This window comes from Pseudophryne corroboree, chromosome 2, assembly GCF_028390025.1.
Source record: "Pseudophryne corroboree isolate aPseCor3 chromosome 2, aPseCor3.hap2, whole genome shotgun sequence".
NCBI lineage: Eukaryota > Metazoa > Chordata > Amphibia > Anura > Myobatrachidae > Pseudophryne > Pseudophryne corroboree.
This window is the reverse complement of record NC_086445.1, coordinates 238,385,872-238,403,505: the sequence shown is the minus strand read 5'-3', so window position 1 is coordinate 238,403,505 and position 17,634 is coordinate 238,385,872. Positions and strand designations below refer to the sequence as shown.

General features: G+C 48.5%; 1 protein-coding gene across 1 annotated transcript in view; it reads right to left on the bottom strand.

The window, feature by feature from the left end:
* The window catches only part of BAZ2A (bromodomain adjacent to zinc finger domain 2A), a 441,771-nt gene extending 425,510 nt beyond the window's left edge, over nucleotides 1-16,261 (bottom strand). Inside the window, exon 1 of the mRNA XM_063952546.1 lies at nucleotides 16,172-16,261. The gene's annotated coding sequence lies outside the window, so the exon portion shown is untranslated. The remainder of the gene's footprint in view (nucleotides 1-16,171) is intronic.
* Between the last annotated feature and the right edge of the window lie 1,373 nt (nucleotides 16,262-17,634).

Below are 17,634 nucleotides of genomic sequence, written 5' to 3'. Positions count from 1 at the left end.
AGCACTAATTGATAAATAGAGAATATCACACCTTTAGAGGAAACTTTTTGCCTATAGATTGACTCCAACACAGCGAGTTGTGTCAATATAAGGAATTTGGAAGAGAAGTGATACAGTGCCTAATTTGTAAATAATGATTGAACTGACAGAGGAATAGTGACTTTGGCGCTAGACACAAGTTGTGAATATAAAGTGCAATGTGCATGTAGACATAAACAATAAATATTACGTCCTTTTTGCTAAAAAGGAAGTGCATTTTCTGTAAGGTTTCAGTGGCAGCTCAGTTGTTCAATCCAATGATTCACACTGGTAGTGACAGTCTGTAATCAATAATAACAAACAGCTTATCTAAAGGAGAATCAAATCAATAGTCCTTGGAAAGGAAACAGCACAAGGAGTACCTCAATGCGTTTCGTCCTGTATAATATTTTAGGACTTCATCAGGAGAGGGCACTCCTACCTTGATCTCCTCACTTGATCCGGAAAGTATTCACAGCGCTTCACTTTTTCCACATTTTGTTATGTTACAGCCTCATTCCATAATGGAATAAATTATTTTTTTTTTTCTTCAAAATTCTACACACAATACCCCATAATGACAACGCGAAAAACGTTGTTTTTTTTTAGATTTTTGCATACTTATTAAAAAGAAAAAACTAATAAATCACATGTACATAAGTATTCACAGCCATTGCTCAATACTTTGTTGAAGCACCTCTGGCAGCAATTACAGCCTCAATTCTTTTTGAATACGATGCCTCAAGCTTGGCACATCTATCTTTGGGCAGTTTCGCCAATTCCTCTTTGCAGCACCTCTCAAGCTCCATCAGGTTGGATGGGAAGAGTCGGTGCACAGCCATTTTCAGATCTCTCCAAAGCTCTGGCTGGGCCACTCAAGGACATCCACAGAGATGTCCTGAAGCCACTCCTTTGATATCTTGTCTGTGTGCTTAGGGTTGTTGTCCTGCTGAAAGATGGACCGTCGCCCCAGTCTGGAGCAAGTTTTCATCCAGGATGTCTCTGTACATTGCTGCATTCATCTTTCTCTCTATCCTGACTAGTCTCCCAGTTCCTGATGCTGAAAAACATCCCCACAGCATGATGCTGCCACCAACATGCTTCACTGTAGGGATGGTATTGGCCTGGTGATGAGCGGTGCCTGGTTTCCTCCAAACATGACGCCTGGCATTCACGCCAAAGAGTTCAATCTTTGTCTCATTAGACCAGAGAATTTTGTTTCTCATGGTCTGAGAGTCCTTCAGGTGCATTTTGGCAAACTCCAGGTGGGCTGCCATGTGCTTTTTACTAAGGAGTGGCTTCCGTCTGGCCACTCTACCATACAGGCCCGATTGGTGGATTGCTGCAGAGATGGTTGTCTTTTTGGAAAGTTCTCCTCTCTCCACAGAGGAATGCTGTAGCGCTGACAGAGTGACTATCAGGTTCTTGGTCACCTCGCTCAGTTTAGACGGAAGCCCAGTTCTAGGAAGAGTCCTGGTGGTTCTGAACGTCTTCCATTTACAGATGATAGAGGCAACTGTGCTCATTGGGAACTTCAAAGCAGCAGATATTTTTCTGTACCCTTCCCTAGATTTGTGCCTCGAGCCAATACTGTCTCGGAGGTCTACAGACAATTCCTTTGACTTCATGCTTGGTTTGTGCTCAGACATGCACTGTCAAGTGTGGGATCTTATATAGACAGGTGTGTACCTTTCCAAATCATGTCCAATCAACTGAATTTACCACAGGTGGACTCCAATTAAACTGAAGGAGCACCTCAAGGATGATCAGTGGAAACAGGATGCACCTGAGCTCAATTTTGAGCTTCATAGCAAAGGCTGTGAATACTTATGTACATATGATTCCTTAGTTTTTATTTTTAATAAATTTGCAAAAATCACAAAAAAAATCTTTTTTTCATGTTGTCATAATGGGGTATTGTGTGTAGAATTTTGAGGGGAAAAAATGAATTTATCCATTTTGGAATAAGGCTGTAACATAACAAAATGTGAAAAAAGTGAAGCGCTGTGAATACATTCCAGATGCCCTGTATATAGTGAGATCAAGGTAGGAGTGCCCTCTCCTGATGAAGTCCGGGAGGCAAGGGGAGCAGGTACAAATTACCCAGGCCCATGCTGCTGGAGGGGCCCGGGTCTAACCACCCCCTCTGGCCGGCAGGCGACGGTGCCATACATACACCCGGTGATATCTTCGGGAAGATGGCGCTGCACACAGAGGGCATAGAAAGTCTTTGCTCTCTAGTGGCCAGCGTCATCTTCTCAAATATCACTGGGAAGATGGAGTTGGTCGGGGAGGAGAGACCCACATCCAGATCAAGTAAGGTAGGAAGCGGGTTCCCTCCCCCCTGCAACCCTATGTTAAAAAGGTGCCCTCCTATGTTAAAATGGCATCCCCCTCGTGACGCGCGATTAGCAGCCCTGCAATTATTTTTATACTAAAGGGCATAGTCACGCCCACTTAATAAGCCATGCCACTAGGTCTTTACCGGGGCCCGGCGTGGCTCTCAAAGTCCCTGGTTGAGGACAACATGTCCTTAGCACTATAGAAGATTAAAGTGTCAAAATAACATGGCAATACTGTTGCTCAATTTACAATGTTAAATTTAATTATTGCCAATCCAATTATAATGCACAAGTGATGTTAAAATATGTAGAAATGTATGTGAATAGTATCTGTACACAGGGTTGAACAGACCCACAGTGAGCCCCACTGCCTCAGCCCATTCTCCTCTAGGGGTCAGGTTCAAGACCCTGTACTCAAATTATACATAAAATATACATAATATGTAAGTGGGTGATACTGACACACCCTGACCCCTCCTTTATATAAAAGCGCACTATTCTTTGCAGGCTATGTCCTCTCTAATACTTGGCCAAAACCCTCAGCAGTGGCTGGCCACACCCCCTATAGTGGCTGGCCATATCCCTTAAGCATGGGTTCCCCCATTGCATTCCCCGTTGCGCCCTTCAGGCTCTAGTTCAACTCTGTCTGTATAATAATTGAGCTCTGAGTGTTCAGTAGCAAAATGTGTGTATTATAATAAAATGATGCATCCTTACTGCTATATTAAAGCTATAGCAATGTCACATAGAATCTCTGTGACCTCTATAAAATCATCTGGCAAACAGGTTCATTCATATAGTCACAGTACATCTCTGACCTCTGTTTTACATATAATTTACAGCATGCAGTACATTATGTCATCTGCCTTTTGGCCTCTTCATTCCATAGAAACTGTCCTTAAAAAGGTCACTGATGACCTCCTCATTGCCAAATCCAAAGACCAGTCCTCTATTCTTATCCTCCGTGACCTCATAGCAGCCTTTGACTCTGCTGAACATACCTTTCATCTCCAGACCCTCCATTCCATTGGGTTTTGCAACTAAACTCTCTCTTGGTTCACCTCCTACTTGTCCAATCACTCCTCTGAATCTACTCTCACCTTCACCTCCCCTTCACTTCCTGTTGCAGGTACTCTAAAGATCATTCCTTGGCCTCCTTCTCTTTTTCCTCTACACATCTTCCACAGCAAGCTTATCAATTCCTTTGGACTTAACTACCACCTCTATTCCAACGACACCCAGATTCAATTCCTTGGACCGCTCTCCCTCTGTCCTCTCATGTGGCACTCTCTGTCTTCTACTTTCTGTCACCCATCTCATTACGGATGGCACAATGCTCCCTGAAACTCAGTATTTCAAAAACTGAACTCATCTTTTTCCCCAGCCAAGGCCCCCCTTTACTCTAATGGACCCTACACACGAATAGATTTCACTGAACGATATGAACGTTCTCATTCATTAATGAATGAGAACCCGGTCATATCAGTCAGTGTGTAGGCACCAACGATGAACGATGCACGACCCTGCGCTTGATCATCGTTGGTGCCGGCTCGCTTATGCATGCAGGCCAATATAGACAATCTCGTCCATATTAGCATGCACTGCTATGGAGCCAGGTGACAGGGGGAGTGAAGAAACTTCACTCCCCCCGTCACCTCCCCCCGCCGCTGGGTCGCCCGTCGACCGTACCTGCTGTCGGGCAGCTCGGCGGCGCATCGCCGAGTGTGTAAGAGGCATAACTCTCTCCCTCTCTGTTGACTTCTCACTCTTCTCCGTTCCCCAAATCCGATGTCTAGGTGTCATTCTCATTCGTGCAATCATCATTTCTCACCCAATACTGTAATCTGCTTCTCTCTGGCCTTCCTCCTGTTGCTACAATCTCTCCTTAACTCTGCTGCAATCCTCATTTTTCTCATCACTCATCGCTTTATCTCTGCTTCCACTCTCTGCCAGTCACTCATTCCTATCCTGTTCACTCTTGCCACCTCTTCTCCCGACTGATCACCACTTCCCACTCTTGCATTCTGGATTTTAACCGGGCTGCTCCTAACCTCTGGAATTCCCTCCATTCGTTTTTCTTACCCAGCCTCCCAGCGTGCCCTTAAAATATATATTTTCTGCTGCGGGGTACACTGGGCTCCACAAGGAATTACATTGGGGTGTAGAGTAGGATCTTGATCCGAGGCACCAATAGGCTTAAAGCTTTTGACTGTTCCCGAGATGCACAGCGCCACCTCCTCTATAACCCCACCTCCATGCCAGTGAGCTCAGTTTGTAAATTGGTGCCTTGCAGTATGCAGGCACTTTACAGGTGGCTGCCTTAAGCAGCATTTTTCAAAGTAATTATAATAGACTGAACAGTGGATTCTGTTTGAAGACTTCAAGGGCTGCTGCTGGTACAGTCTTAGAGACTTTTCAGCGTACAGCTCCATCACCCCCAGCGGCGCTGTAAACTCCCGCGCTGGAGTTGCCGGGTCACTGCAGCGGAGACGGAGGCTTCTTCTTCTAACTGTGAGTCACACACATGCCGCCGTCTCCGGGATCGCAGGGCCGCAGACAAAGGGGGAGGTAAGGGGCTCCTGTGCCGCACTTTACCACGATCCAGCGCGGCCGTAGGAGGCGGGCCGCGCGCGCTGGCGTGGGCACTGAATACTGGGCAGCTTGCTCCACTAGCCACGAGGATATTATTCAGGGCACAGGTCAGGGGGATTTAGTATAATTCCCCCATTTTATATTCTGCCCGCACACCCGGTAGGCATGCCAGCAGGGGGAGCAGGTTGGACCTGAGGCCCCTCCCCCCAGCCCCAGAGCGCCATTTCTACAGTGTTCCCGCCCTGGAGCTGCCTCCTTCTCCTTCACTCCTGGTCAGCGGCCATTTCAGCTTGAGCCTTGCTGTTCCTGGGATTGCTGGGGCAAATCCTCCTCTGTGGAACCACCTGACTACCAGTGTTGTGCTTCCTACGGGACACTTGAGTATTCTACCTGTCACTGGGACTGTGTTAGTTAAGAAAGAGTGCATACCTTCAGGGTTGTGTGGTACAAACACCCTGGGATATACATCCAGTGCTTACTGTGTTTGTTATATCTATTGTTATCACATATAGCCATACTGAGTATTACTTTGTATTGCTAGTCCAGTGCAGTGGTACATAATATCTGCATGGTACATTTGTGACTATATCTGTGTGTGCGCATGTAGCTGCTGCGTGGTTGCATTATTGCAGGGTATTTCACTCAGCGTGCTATTCCTATATTGCTATACCTGACGGGGCCATGTGTTTCAGGTTTTTGCTATTTTCAATGTAGGATTATATCACAAAATATACTGTCGGGGTATTTTTGCTTGTTATTTATAGTCACCATATATTCTATATCTACTGAACCTCCGGTCTGTGCCGTCTGAGTGTTCTTGCTAGGTATAGTGCTGCTACACCTTGTACCGGGTTGCCCATTATTGTGCACATAGTTATGTCTGCTACACGTGGCAACGATGTTGGGGCCTCTCCCACACTGCGTGGTAGTGAGGCCACCGACACAACAGAGGATAATCTAGCTGCTGAGAGTTCAGGGGGTACATTACCCCCCAGTGGGTCAGTAGCGCTTGGGGCATCAAAGGATCCGCCTTGGGCTACATTCTCCACATTGCTAAGCACGCTTGTGACTAAATTGACGCCCCCTGTGGGACCACCTGTGCCACTGCAGTTTATGGTCCCTGCTGTGAACCTGCCATGGGCGGATCAGCTTTCCACTCAGCTGCAGCATTTGAACCGATCTATGACTAAATCTAAGGGGTACATTCAATCGAGGTCGAAAACTGCAGTCTGTCGAAAAGACGGCAGTTTTCGACTTTTTTTGGTTGAATCCAGATTCGACATTCAATATTTTGCAAATTAAAGCGACAAGTCGATAAAGCACGTAGATCGGCGGAATAGCTGCCGATCCATGTGTTAATGTCGAAAACGGGGCCAAATCCGACAGGTTTTGGCCCCGTTTTTGACCATCTCAGTCCGACATCAAAATGATGTCGGAATGAGATGGACCCAGAGGAGGCGAGGAGGGGGGGAGCTGCAGGGAGACGGGGGGACAGCCGGCGGGCATACAGGGAGATCAGCGCTACAGTAGCGCTGCAGCTGGATGTCACTCACCCGCCCGACCTCACAACAGCTTCCACCCGGCTCCAGCACGCTGCTGGAGCCGGGTGGAAGCTGCCATGAGGTCGGGCGGGTTAGTGACATCCCGCTGTAGCGCTACTCCGTAGCGCTGATCTCCTCTGGCTGCCGCCGGCCGTCCCCCCGCGGCTCGCCCCCCCTCTCCTCCTCTGGGTCCCATCTAAATTCGACTTGAAAAAGTCGAATTTTAGATGGGATTGAATAGGGGTTGTCGGATCCATTCCGACAAATACATGTCAGAATGGATCCGACTTTAATTGAATATACCCCTAAGTCTCACTCTCGCCCACCTAAGACTACTGGGTAAATTTACTAAGATGGGAGTTCTATTTAAGATGGGATGTTGCCCATAGCAACCAATCAGATTCTATATCTCATTTATCTAGCACCTTCTTGAAGATAATATCTGGAATATGATTGGTTGCTATGGGCAACATCCCATCTGAAATAGAACTCCCATCTTAGTAAATTTACCCCTAAGTCGTCTTCTAAACGGGCCATTACCTCCTCCCAATCCACGGCTTTAACCGACACGTCCTCGGAGGAGGAAGGTGCATATACTGACCCCGATGACACTGACGCTGACGTTTCAGATGGGGAAGGAAAGTCATCCGTGGATGTCCCTGATTTGATTGAGGCGATTCGGCTCATTCTTCAAGTGTCTGATGATTCTGAGCCTGAAACGGTCTCCAAGAAACCGGATAGGTTTAAACGTAAGAAGGTGGTTAAACAGGTTTCACCCTTCTCTAAACACCTGGTTGACATACGTCAGGAATCCTGGGAAAATTCGGGGACAAAGTTTACACCGAACGAGAGACTGTTGGCTCGCTATCCTCTCTCTACAGAGGTGTGTAAAAATTAGGAAACCCCTCCGCCTGTTGATTCTCAGGTGGCGCGTATGGTTGTTTCCTCTGCTCTGCCGGTAACTACCGTCACCTCTCTGAAGGAACCGACGGATAGACGTGTGGAGGGCTGTTTAAAAGCGATTTATACCCTATCGGGGGCTGTGCATAGGCCAACAATTGCAGCGAGATGGGCTGCTGAAGCTGTTGAGGCATGGGCTCAGGAACTCGAGGCGGAACTGTCTGCCAATGCGTCTGAGCATGCTCGACAATGTCTCTCATATATTGCCACGGCTTCTCTGTATCTTAAGGAGGCGGCCTTCGATGCCGGGGTGCTCACGGCCAAGGCTGCTACTGCATCCGTCTTGGCCAGACGTATCCTTTGGTTGAGATCCTGGTCGGTGGATTTGGATTCCAAGAAAACCCTGGAGGTGCTTCCTTTCAAAGGAGACATTCTCTTTGGAGAAGACCTAAATAAGATTGTGGCTGATCTGGCTACGGCTAAAACAGCTTACCTACCTAGAACGGCTCCTTCCGCACAGAAGGCTAAAAGTACTTTCCCTCTGCCCTTTCGTACTCCAGGTAAAGCAAAAGGTCAGGCGTACCCAAAGCAAGCTCGTGCTTCCAGACCAAACAAGCCCCGACCAAAGCGTGCCTGGGCTGCCCGTCAGCCAGCTTCCAAAACGGACAAGCCTGCCGCATGACGGGGTGGGCCTCCCTCTGGGGGATCCCAGGGTAGGGGGCAGACTTCTAGGTTTGCCCAGGAATGGTTGAAGACCACTTCAGATGCCTGGGTGAGGGAAGTCGTCGCTCGAGGTTACGCCATACCTTTCAAGAATCGTCCCCCGCAGCGGTTTTGCCTGACAGATGTGCCTCTGGATCCGGCAAAAGCAAACACGTCGCACTCAGTGGTACATTCCCTCCTGGTCACAGGAGTGGTGGTACAGGTGCCTCTGGCTCAGAGAGGCAAGGGGTACTATTCCACGCTGTTTCTAGTCCCGAAACCGAATGGGTCCTCGCGGCCCATCCTCAATATGAAGTCCTTTCGTATGGAAACTCTGCGCTGTATTGTTCTGGCCATGGAGCCTGGGGACTATATGGTCTCCCAGGACATATAGGATGCCTACCTGCATATTCCTCAACAGTACCTGCGGTTTGCGGTGGGCTACCTGCATTACCAATTTCGGGCGTTACCCTTTGGTTTGACAACAGCTCACCGAGTCTTCACCAAAGTAATGGCGGTCATGACGGCTACTCTCCGCCGTCAAGGGGTCAGGATCCTACCGTACTTGGACGATTTGTTGATCCTGGCAAATTCCCCAGAACTTCTCCTGTGTCATCTCGATCTGACGGTCCAGTGCATGAAAGCCCACGGGTGGCTGATCAACTGGAAGATATCCTCCCTGGTTCCTGCTCGGAGCATGTTACACCTGGGAGCGTTATTGGACACTCACAACCAACGGTTGTCCCTGTCTCAGGGGAAAGTCCTGAAGCTTCAGGACAGGATTCGATGCTTCCTATCTCGTCCGCAAGTGTCGATACATTCGGCAATGCAAGTGCTGGGTCTCATGGTGTTGGCTTTCGACATGGTGGAGTATGCTCAGTTCCACTCTCGCCCTCTGCAGAAGTTCATTCTGTCCAAGTGGGACGGCCTGCCTCACCGGATCAGATCTCACATGATCTCATTGTCTCCGGAGGTCCACCTGTCACTGAGTTGGTGGATGCAGGACCAACGATTGAGCAGGGACCGTCCCTTCTGGATATCCAACTGGGTCCTTCTGACGACGGATGCCAGTTTGAGAGGTTGGAGCGCGGGGTTGGAACAAACACTCTCTTCAGGGTCGGTGGACCAAGGAGGAGTCTCTGCTCCCAATCAATATTCTGGAACTGCGGGCAGTGTTCAACGCGTTGACAATGGCCCAGCATCTAATTCAGAACATACCTGTTCAAGTGCAGTCGGACAACGCCACCACGGTGGCGTACATAAATCATCAAGGCGGCACTCGAAGCCGCATGGCAATAAGGGAAGTATCAAGGATTCTTCAGTGGGCAGAACGCCATCTGCCGGCCATATCAGCAGTGTTCATTCCGGGCGTTCTGAACTGGGAGGCGGACTATCTCAGTCGTCAAGATGTGCACGCCGGAGAATGGAGCCTATATCCAGAGGTGTTTCAACTTATTGTGGACAAGTGGGGCCTCCCAAATGTGGACCTGATGGTGTCTCGACACAATCACAAGGTTCCTGTCTTCAGTGCCAGGACAAGGGATCCTCAAGCAGCGTTCGTGGATGCTCTGTCAATCCCATGGAACTTTCGGCTGCCGTACGTGTTCCCTCTGGTGTCGCTTCTGCCCAGAGTAATACGGAAGTTCAAGCAAAAAGGAGAAAAATTACTTCTGCTAGCTCCAGCGTGGCCCAAACGGCACTGGTTCTTCGATCTACTGGGCCTCTCGCTAGATTGTCCCCTTCTACTTCCACAACGACCATACCTCCTCGTTCAGGGCCCTTGTGTTTACCAGGACTTGGCCCGTCTGGCTTTGACGGCATGGCTCTTGAGGCTTCCGTCCTGAGGGCCAAGGGTTTTTCTGAGGCGGTTGGTCAAACTATGGTGAAGGCCCGTAAGCCGGCTTCTGCTCGGATTTACCATAGGGTCTGGAATGCTTACTTTACTTGGTGTGCGTCTCACAATCATGACGTTTTCAAGTTTAGCACGGCCAAACTGTTGGCCTTCCTACAACAGGGCCTGGACTTAGGCCTGTGTCTGGCCTCCCTCAAGGTTCACATTTCTGCCTTGTCAGTTTGGTTTCAGAGAAAGATTGCCACCCTGCCTGATGTCCATACATTCACTCAGGGTGTGTTGTGGATTCAGCCTCCTTATGTGCCGCCTGTGACCCCTTGGGACTTGTCAGTGGTTTTGGAGGCCTTGCAAGTGTCTCCGTTTGAGCCTCTTGCCTCTGCTGACAGTAAGTGGCTTTCCCTTAAGGTCCTTTTCTTGCTGGCTATTGCTTCAGCTCGAAGGGTCTCGGACTTGGGTGCCTTGTCCTGCAAGTCTCCCTATTTGATTTTTCACCGTGACCAGGTGGTTCTTAGAACGCGGCCAAGTTATTTGCCTAAGGTGGAGTATTCTTTACACCTTAACCAGGAGATTGTGGTTCTGGCTTTTAATTCTCCTGAGCTGTCTCCCAAAGACTGGTCTTTGGATGTGGTACGGGCTCTCCGTATCTATGTGAAGAGAACTTCCTCCATAAGGAAATCTGATTCTCTTTTTGTATTGTTTGGTTTTCACAAACGTGGCTGGCCTGCTTCCAAGCAGAATCTGGCTAGATGGATTAGAATGGTGATTGCACATGCTTATGTACAGGCTGGTTGTCCAGCTCCTGCTACCATTAAGTCCCATTCTACTCGGTCGGCTGGACCATCTTAGGCGGCCCACCGTGGTTCGACACTTGAACAATTGTGCACGGCAGCTACGTGGTCCTCCGGATACACGTTTATAAGGTTCTATGCCTTCGATGCCGCCGCTTCCCAGGATGCTTCCTTTGGACGCCGGGTTCTTGTGCTCGCTACAGTGCGTCCCCTCCCGTGAGGAACTGCTTTGGGACATCCCCGATGTAATTCCTTGTGGAGCCCAGTGTACCCTGCAGCAGAAAACGAGATTTATGGTAAGAACTTACCATTGTTAAATCTCTTTCTGCGAGGTACACTGGGCTCCACAAGGCGCCCACCCTGACGCACTTAGCTTTTTTTGGTTGGTATTGGCATAGCCGCTGACACCCTCTCCTGTGGTGAGTGTGTGGTGTATTTGGCTACGATCGGTTGTCGTCTCTGGTACCTGCTACTGCATTGGGCTGGTTAACAAAACTGAGCTCACTGCATGGAGGCGGGGTTATAGAGGCGGCGCTGTGCATCTTGGGAACAGTCAAAAGCTTTGAGCCTGTTGGTGCCTTGGATCAAGATCCTACTCTACACCCCAATATAATTCCTTGTGTAGCCCAGTGTACCTCGCAGAAAGAGATTTAACAACGGTAAGTTCTTACCATAAATCTTGTTTTTTTCAATATAGTTTGCCATCTCTTCTCCTTACTCTGCAATCTCTGCCCTCTCTTCCTCATTGTGCCTACCCATACCCTCCATATATTGTAAAATCATTTAAGCAGGACCCCCTATACTTAATCTTCTCTTCATAGTCGTGCTATATGCTCACTGTAAGTATGTAATTTTGTACATTGTTTGTACTTATATTTCTCGTTGTTAGTTTTATTCCCCTGTACATCGCTACGGAACCCTTGATACGCCTTATAAAAAAATAATTCTACTTACTTCAACTCATGTTGTTTTGCTTGCTGGGGAGCAGAGCCATAGAGAGCTTGCCCAGGCCTCAGTAATGAAGTATTATCATTGAGGTGTACTTTTAACAAAAAATAACTTTAGAAAGTACAGTTTGCGCCCGCACCAACCGGTCCCTCAGCCGTGCGGGGGGAGGAGAATCAGTGCGATCACTCCCCCCTGCAAGTAAAGAACCCACTGCAGCCCAGAACACAGCACCTGGGCTAGAGAGAAAGGCTGTTGTCGGCTGGCAGATAAAATAGACAAGATGCCCGTCCCAGTTAATTAGTAACCACTCCCCATTCTCAGGAGTGTTTCACTTTGCCATGGTTCTCCAACTTTAGATGCCTCAATTCTTTGATATAGCAATTATTTCATGTGGCTGTCTGGTATATAACTTTGGGGCCTTCTAAGTATGGAGAGACAACATGCACTAGTATAGTGTTCATTCTAGCACCCTGCACATGTCACAACCTGTGTAGTTCATCTTTCCTGTCTGGAGTGTTGCTCTCTGCTCTGGTGCTTCTGGCACACTCTGGTCTGTATCTCAGTACACTAGTATGGTAATGCAGCAGGAAATGTATGACGTTAAAGTTGACACCTCCTGCTTGCATGTGTGATCCATGCTGCATCCTATCACATGCAATACAATTAGCTAGCTGCATGACCCATGGAAACACGCTAGCTGGCTGCTCCTGTTCCTCAAAAAAGGCCAGGAAATCTCTGTCTTCCGCCGGAGATCCTGGCTTCCTCACTCCCCACAACGGCGGCAACACACCTCCGTTTTATGAAGCTGAGGACGCTGCCATCCCCAAACGGAAGCAGACTGTCAATCACTAACAAAGTGCAGCTGTGGTGCGTACAGTGATCGGTACTTTGCGCATGTGCCAGACCGCAATACCATCAGGACATGAATCAGGCCCAGTATGTTTAAGCATGTGCATATGTAATAGGATATATTTAACAGACAGCACTATTGCACTGGAAAGTTAATGTTCATCACTACAGTACTGAAGGGGATTTAGTGCCAGTGCTGTGGGCCAGTTGTAGAATTATTTAAACTTGTTTTCAAATGTTTTAAATGAGCCTGTGTGTTGAGCGGCAAAGTATCCTCTTAAGGGATGTTAATTAAGCCTTTGATTAACCACTTGTTTTGGACCAGTGGCGCCTTTGCCTTTTGGTAGTACTGTATTTTTGGAACTTTCTAGAGATGGTTCCAATGAGGCAGAAAACAGTTATGTATTAAATCAAATAGCTGTTAAAATCCAAATATTCCAAAGATAAACTCAAATGGCAGATTGTGGTCAGTGGGGTTTACATCCACAATAGAAGGCTGGAGAACCCTGCTGCCTGGTGGTAACACCCAACTGTCCTATATATTGGTTTTAATTAGGTTCCTGGCATTTCTTATGGGTGGTACACACGGGGCGACTTGTGCTAAGCGATCTAGGTTATTCAGATCGCTCAGCACACATCGCTATACACACAGCGATGTGTGCTAACCAGTGTTCTTTATGCACATGCTAGGCGATATAATTAGATCTTGCCTTCATGTGCTAAAGATCTGAGCGGGCAATGGCGACGCGCGGGACCGCCCATCACCATCACTATGGGGTGTACACACGGAGCAATCCGTGCTTAATTTCTAAGCGATATAGATAGATTGCTTAGAACACAGGTTCTCAAACTCGGTCCTCAGGACCCCACACAGTGCATGTTTTGCAGGTAACCCAGCAGGTGCACAGGTGTATTAATTACTCAGACACATTTTAAAAGGTCCGCAGGTGGAGCTAATTATTTCACTTGTGATTCTGTGAGGAGACCTGCAAAACATGCACTGTGTGGGGTCCTGAGGACCGAGTTTGAGATCCTATGGCTTAGAAAATAGGCAAAAATGCCCCTTGTGTACTGCATGCACACCAAGGTGAGTCCTGCACAAACGTATATTAGATTGTCAGATTGGGGGGTGGATTTCTGGGGCGTGGGTCCCCCTGGCCTCAGGAGCAGCACAGGCTAACACTTATTTTCGTATTTCCTTTCATCCCTACTGTGTGAGTTGTTTCAATGTAACTGATTTCCCACCTTCACTTCTCACTAGTTTATTTCTCACCACATTACTTATCTCACTAACCTATCTTCACTTTTTTCACTCTAGTGTTGCCCTAGGGTCGCTCAGCTGCTTGGGTTTGGGGTGTCCCACGCCCTAGACTTGTACCCCCCAATATGATAGGGAATTGCCCGATTTATGAGGTCACCTGGACATGGTGGCAAAGCCATTATTTATGGCCATAACTCTGCGAAGAACCGCACTCAAAATGCTAAATTTTATTGCAATGATTATTATAGGTAGTGTTTTAATTGTGCACCTGCAACCTTGTCTTTGTATGCAGTACTGAAAGGTCCCCACAGGGTCGCACCTCATTACCGATGTGCACCCCGCCTGTAAACTTGCCACATTTGGTATCTTACCACAGATGTACTGTAATGCAGGGGGGTGGAGAGTCATCCTCCCTGTTCTGCATTCAAAGCAAGAACACAATTAACAGATTTTTGCCAGTTGATCTTAATTCCATGTTTGGAAGCCACTGTTTCCTGACACAAGACCATAAATGTGAACATTTGTTAAAACATCCAGATTTGTGAACTAATCTAAATCTGCTTTAAGAGCCCACGGGCTGACTATCATCATGTTCTTATCATCATGTCCTATAGTGTATTTTCACTGTATAAAAGAACATTGTGTATGCTGCTAATTCCCAATACCGTCAACAGCAAATTATTGTGTTTTTATAGGCATTTTATTTGGCGATAAGAGAAAGAAGCGGCTGCTTGTGTACAGTAAAACCTACTGATTAACATATCACTATACTCTTACAACTGATCCTTCTAATTGGCAGACACCTCTGTATAGAGGGGTTACCCCACTCTCCGCCCTGCAGCCACTGCTCCCCCACTCCTGGAAATACAACTTTGCTAAATGAATCAGATGAGTCTGGGAGAGGGAGGGCAGAATGTGCATTCTTTCAAAGGCATGTACATCCAAATTAAATTCTTAGTGATGTCCAGCTGCGCACAGTAATGTTTATTGTGATAAAACAATCTTCCCTCATTTTATTGCTCACCTGTATGGGGTGAAAGGAAAAATACCCTATTTTAGGGCGCCGTGATTTTTTTCCCCAGGTGTACTTTGGAGGACAGAATTAAATGCTTCCCCAGATCGTAGGTATGCTGTGACCTGCTTCCATATGACAATGCTCTTCCAGCACACACCTTCTGCCAAGAACAAGTCACAGGTGCAGAGCTCAGCAGATGGGACGCCTGCTCTGCACTTCAGCAAAGAACAGTCACCTCACCTGCACACATAGATCATTTATTTATTAACACTTCTATTGCGCCAGTATATCCTGTTGTTCCATACATTTGTATATATGAACAGTACACAGACACACACATTATACAGATTAGCAGAGTCACAGAGCTCCCATCCAGCCCACATCCCTAGTCACGCAGCAGTCTGTGCTCCCCCCTCCACACAGCTCGCACAGGCTCAGGCAACAACTAGCATTGGCTGAACCTGTTCTCATTCACAGGCTGCCAGTATTTTGTTATTTTGTTTTTAAGCCACCATAAAGCCCACACAGTCAGCCAGAGCGCCGGGGAGTGGGCCCGGCCTATCCTGCAGCCCATGGGGCCCCAGCACTCTGCTCACCAGCAGCAGCCCTAATTACTGCAGGGAGCGGGGGATCTGACATCTTTATTTACTCCATAGCACGACAGTGTGACTGCCCTGATGAGGAGGCTGCGGGAGCCCCTGTGCTGCAGCCGGGGAGAGGAACCTCCGGGATACCCCTTGACCCGTAGCAGCCAGCAGGGCAGGAACCTCAGGTTGTACTGTCTGTGGCCACTTACAGCCCGTCCTACCTAGTGGCCTAGAGAATTTTGGGAGTCCCCCGCCTCCTCCCATTTCCTGCCCTGATGGGACGGTCATCACGGGAAAACCATGTACCAAATCACAGGCACCATGTACGTCCTGCTCTGTGTACAGCCACCCACAGAATGTAAATGGACAAACTACATATCCCGCAGCCACCTCTCCTTTCTCCCCACCTCCTGGTTCCCCACACTGTCACCCGGCACCTGGGAGGTGACCCGCAGTCTGCACAGGGGAGGGGGGCTTAGAGTTTAGGGAACTTGTACAGTGTAAGCCGTCAGGCGACCCGTGCCGCCCTGCAGCCTGAGCCACCCTGCCGCGCCAGCCTGGTACCCTGGCACACTTTTATGTAGGGCAAGGAGTGCGGCATCACGTAGGTAGATCGGGCACTGCTGCTCGGCTGTAAAGTGAGGCCTCTGAGACCCGGTAGGCACCAGATGCTGCAGGAAACGAAGCAAGAGCCTCCGGCAAAGTGCTGGCCATGAAAAGGGTGAGGAGGAGATCGGGTCTGGGGTGAGAGAGGTGCCAGGGGGGCAGTCACTCACCTGGGTACGCCGCTCTGCAGATGGAGTGTATGAGGAGTTAAAGAGGGGGTGTAGCAGGGGCTCTCCCTCCACCCTCTGCGCGCTGTCTCCTCGCTGGAAGCAGGTGGCTGATATTGCTTTGCTGCTGATGTCACTGTTTTCACTGCCCATCATTTCCATCCAGCAGCTAGATTAACATGAATTATTTAAAGAAGCAGGATCCATTTTCATCATTGGGGAGATGGGAGGCACAATATGATTACAAATAACAGACAGGTAATGGTCTACTCTAATACTAGGCTACAGATTGCTGGGGTAGGATGCCTCATTTGCTAGCAAAATTGGCTAAACGTGCTTGCAGATATGTTCTTATGTATCTTAAGTGACATTTATCAAAGCTAGGGTGAGCCCATACTTCTATTGCAAATAGAGCTAAAGTCACATTTAGTTAATAAAATGGCAGATCGCACTCTATATACAGTATTTGCCTCACATTTTTCAAAGGGATGTAACTCTTGGAGAGCAAAGACATTCCTGGTAAAAAGAATGTTTCATGAATATAAAAAGCTGCCAAACGTACTATAAATAAGGCAAACAAAGGAAGTTGTCTCAGCTGGGTGTGAGGGCTGCCAGTTATAAGTAAACGTATATTTCTCTAACGTCCTAGTGGATGCTGGGGACTCCGTAAGGACCATGGGGAATAGACGGGCTCCGCAGGAGACTGGGCACTCTAAGAAAGAATTAGGACTACTGGTGTGCACTGGCTCCTCCCTCTATGCCCCTCCTCCAGACCTCAGTTAGAATCTGTGCCCGGAAGGAGCTGGGTGCATTTTAGTGAGCTCTCCTGAGCTTACTATTAAGAAAGTATTTTAGTTAGGTTTTTTTTATTTTCAGAGAGCTACTGCTGGCAACAGACTCTCTGCTACATGGGACTGAGGGGAGAGAAGCAAACCTACTAACTGCGGCTAGGTTGCGCTTCTTATGCTACTGGACACCATTAGCTCCAGAGGGTTCGAACACAGGATCTTAACCTTGGTCGTCCGTTCCCGGAGCCGCGCCGCCGTCCCCCTCGCAGAGCCAGAAGACAGAAGCCGGCGGATGAAGCAAGAAGACGTCAAAATCGTCGGCAGAAGACTCCTGTCTTCACATGAGGTAGCGCACAGCACTGCAGCTGTGCGCCATTGCGCCCACACTAACCCACACACTCCGGTCACTGTAGGGTGCAGGGCGCAGGGGGGGGCGCCCTGGGCAGCAATTTGAGTACCTCCTGGCAAAAAGCAGCATATATACAGCTGGGCACTGTATATATGCATGAGCCCCCGCCATTTTTACACCAAATCGCGGGACAGAAGCCCGCCGCTGAGGGGGCGGGGCTTTTCTCAGCACTCACCAGCGCCATTTTCTCTCCACAGCTCCGCTGAGAGGAAGCTCCCCAGGCTCTCCCCTGCAGACTCACGGTAGAAAAAGGGTAAAAAGAGAGGGGG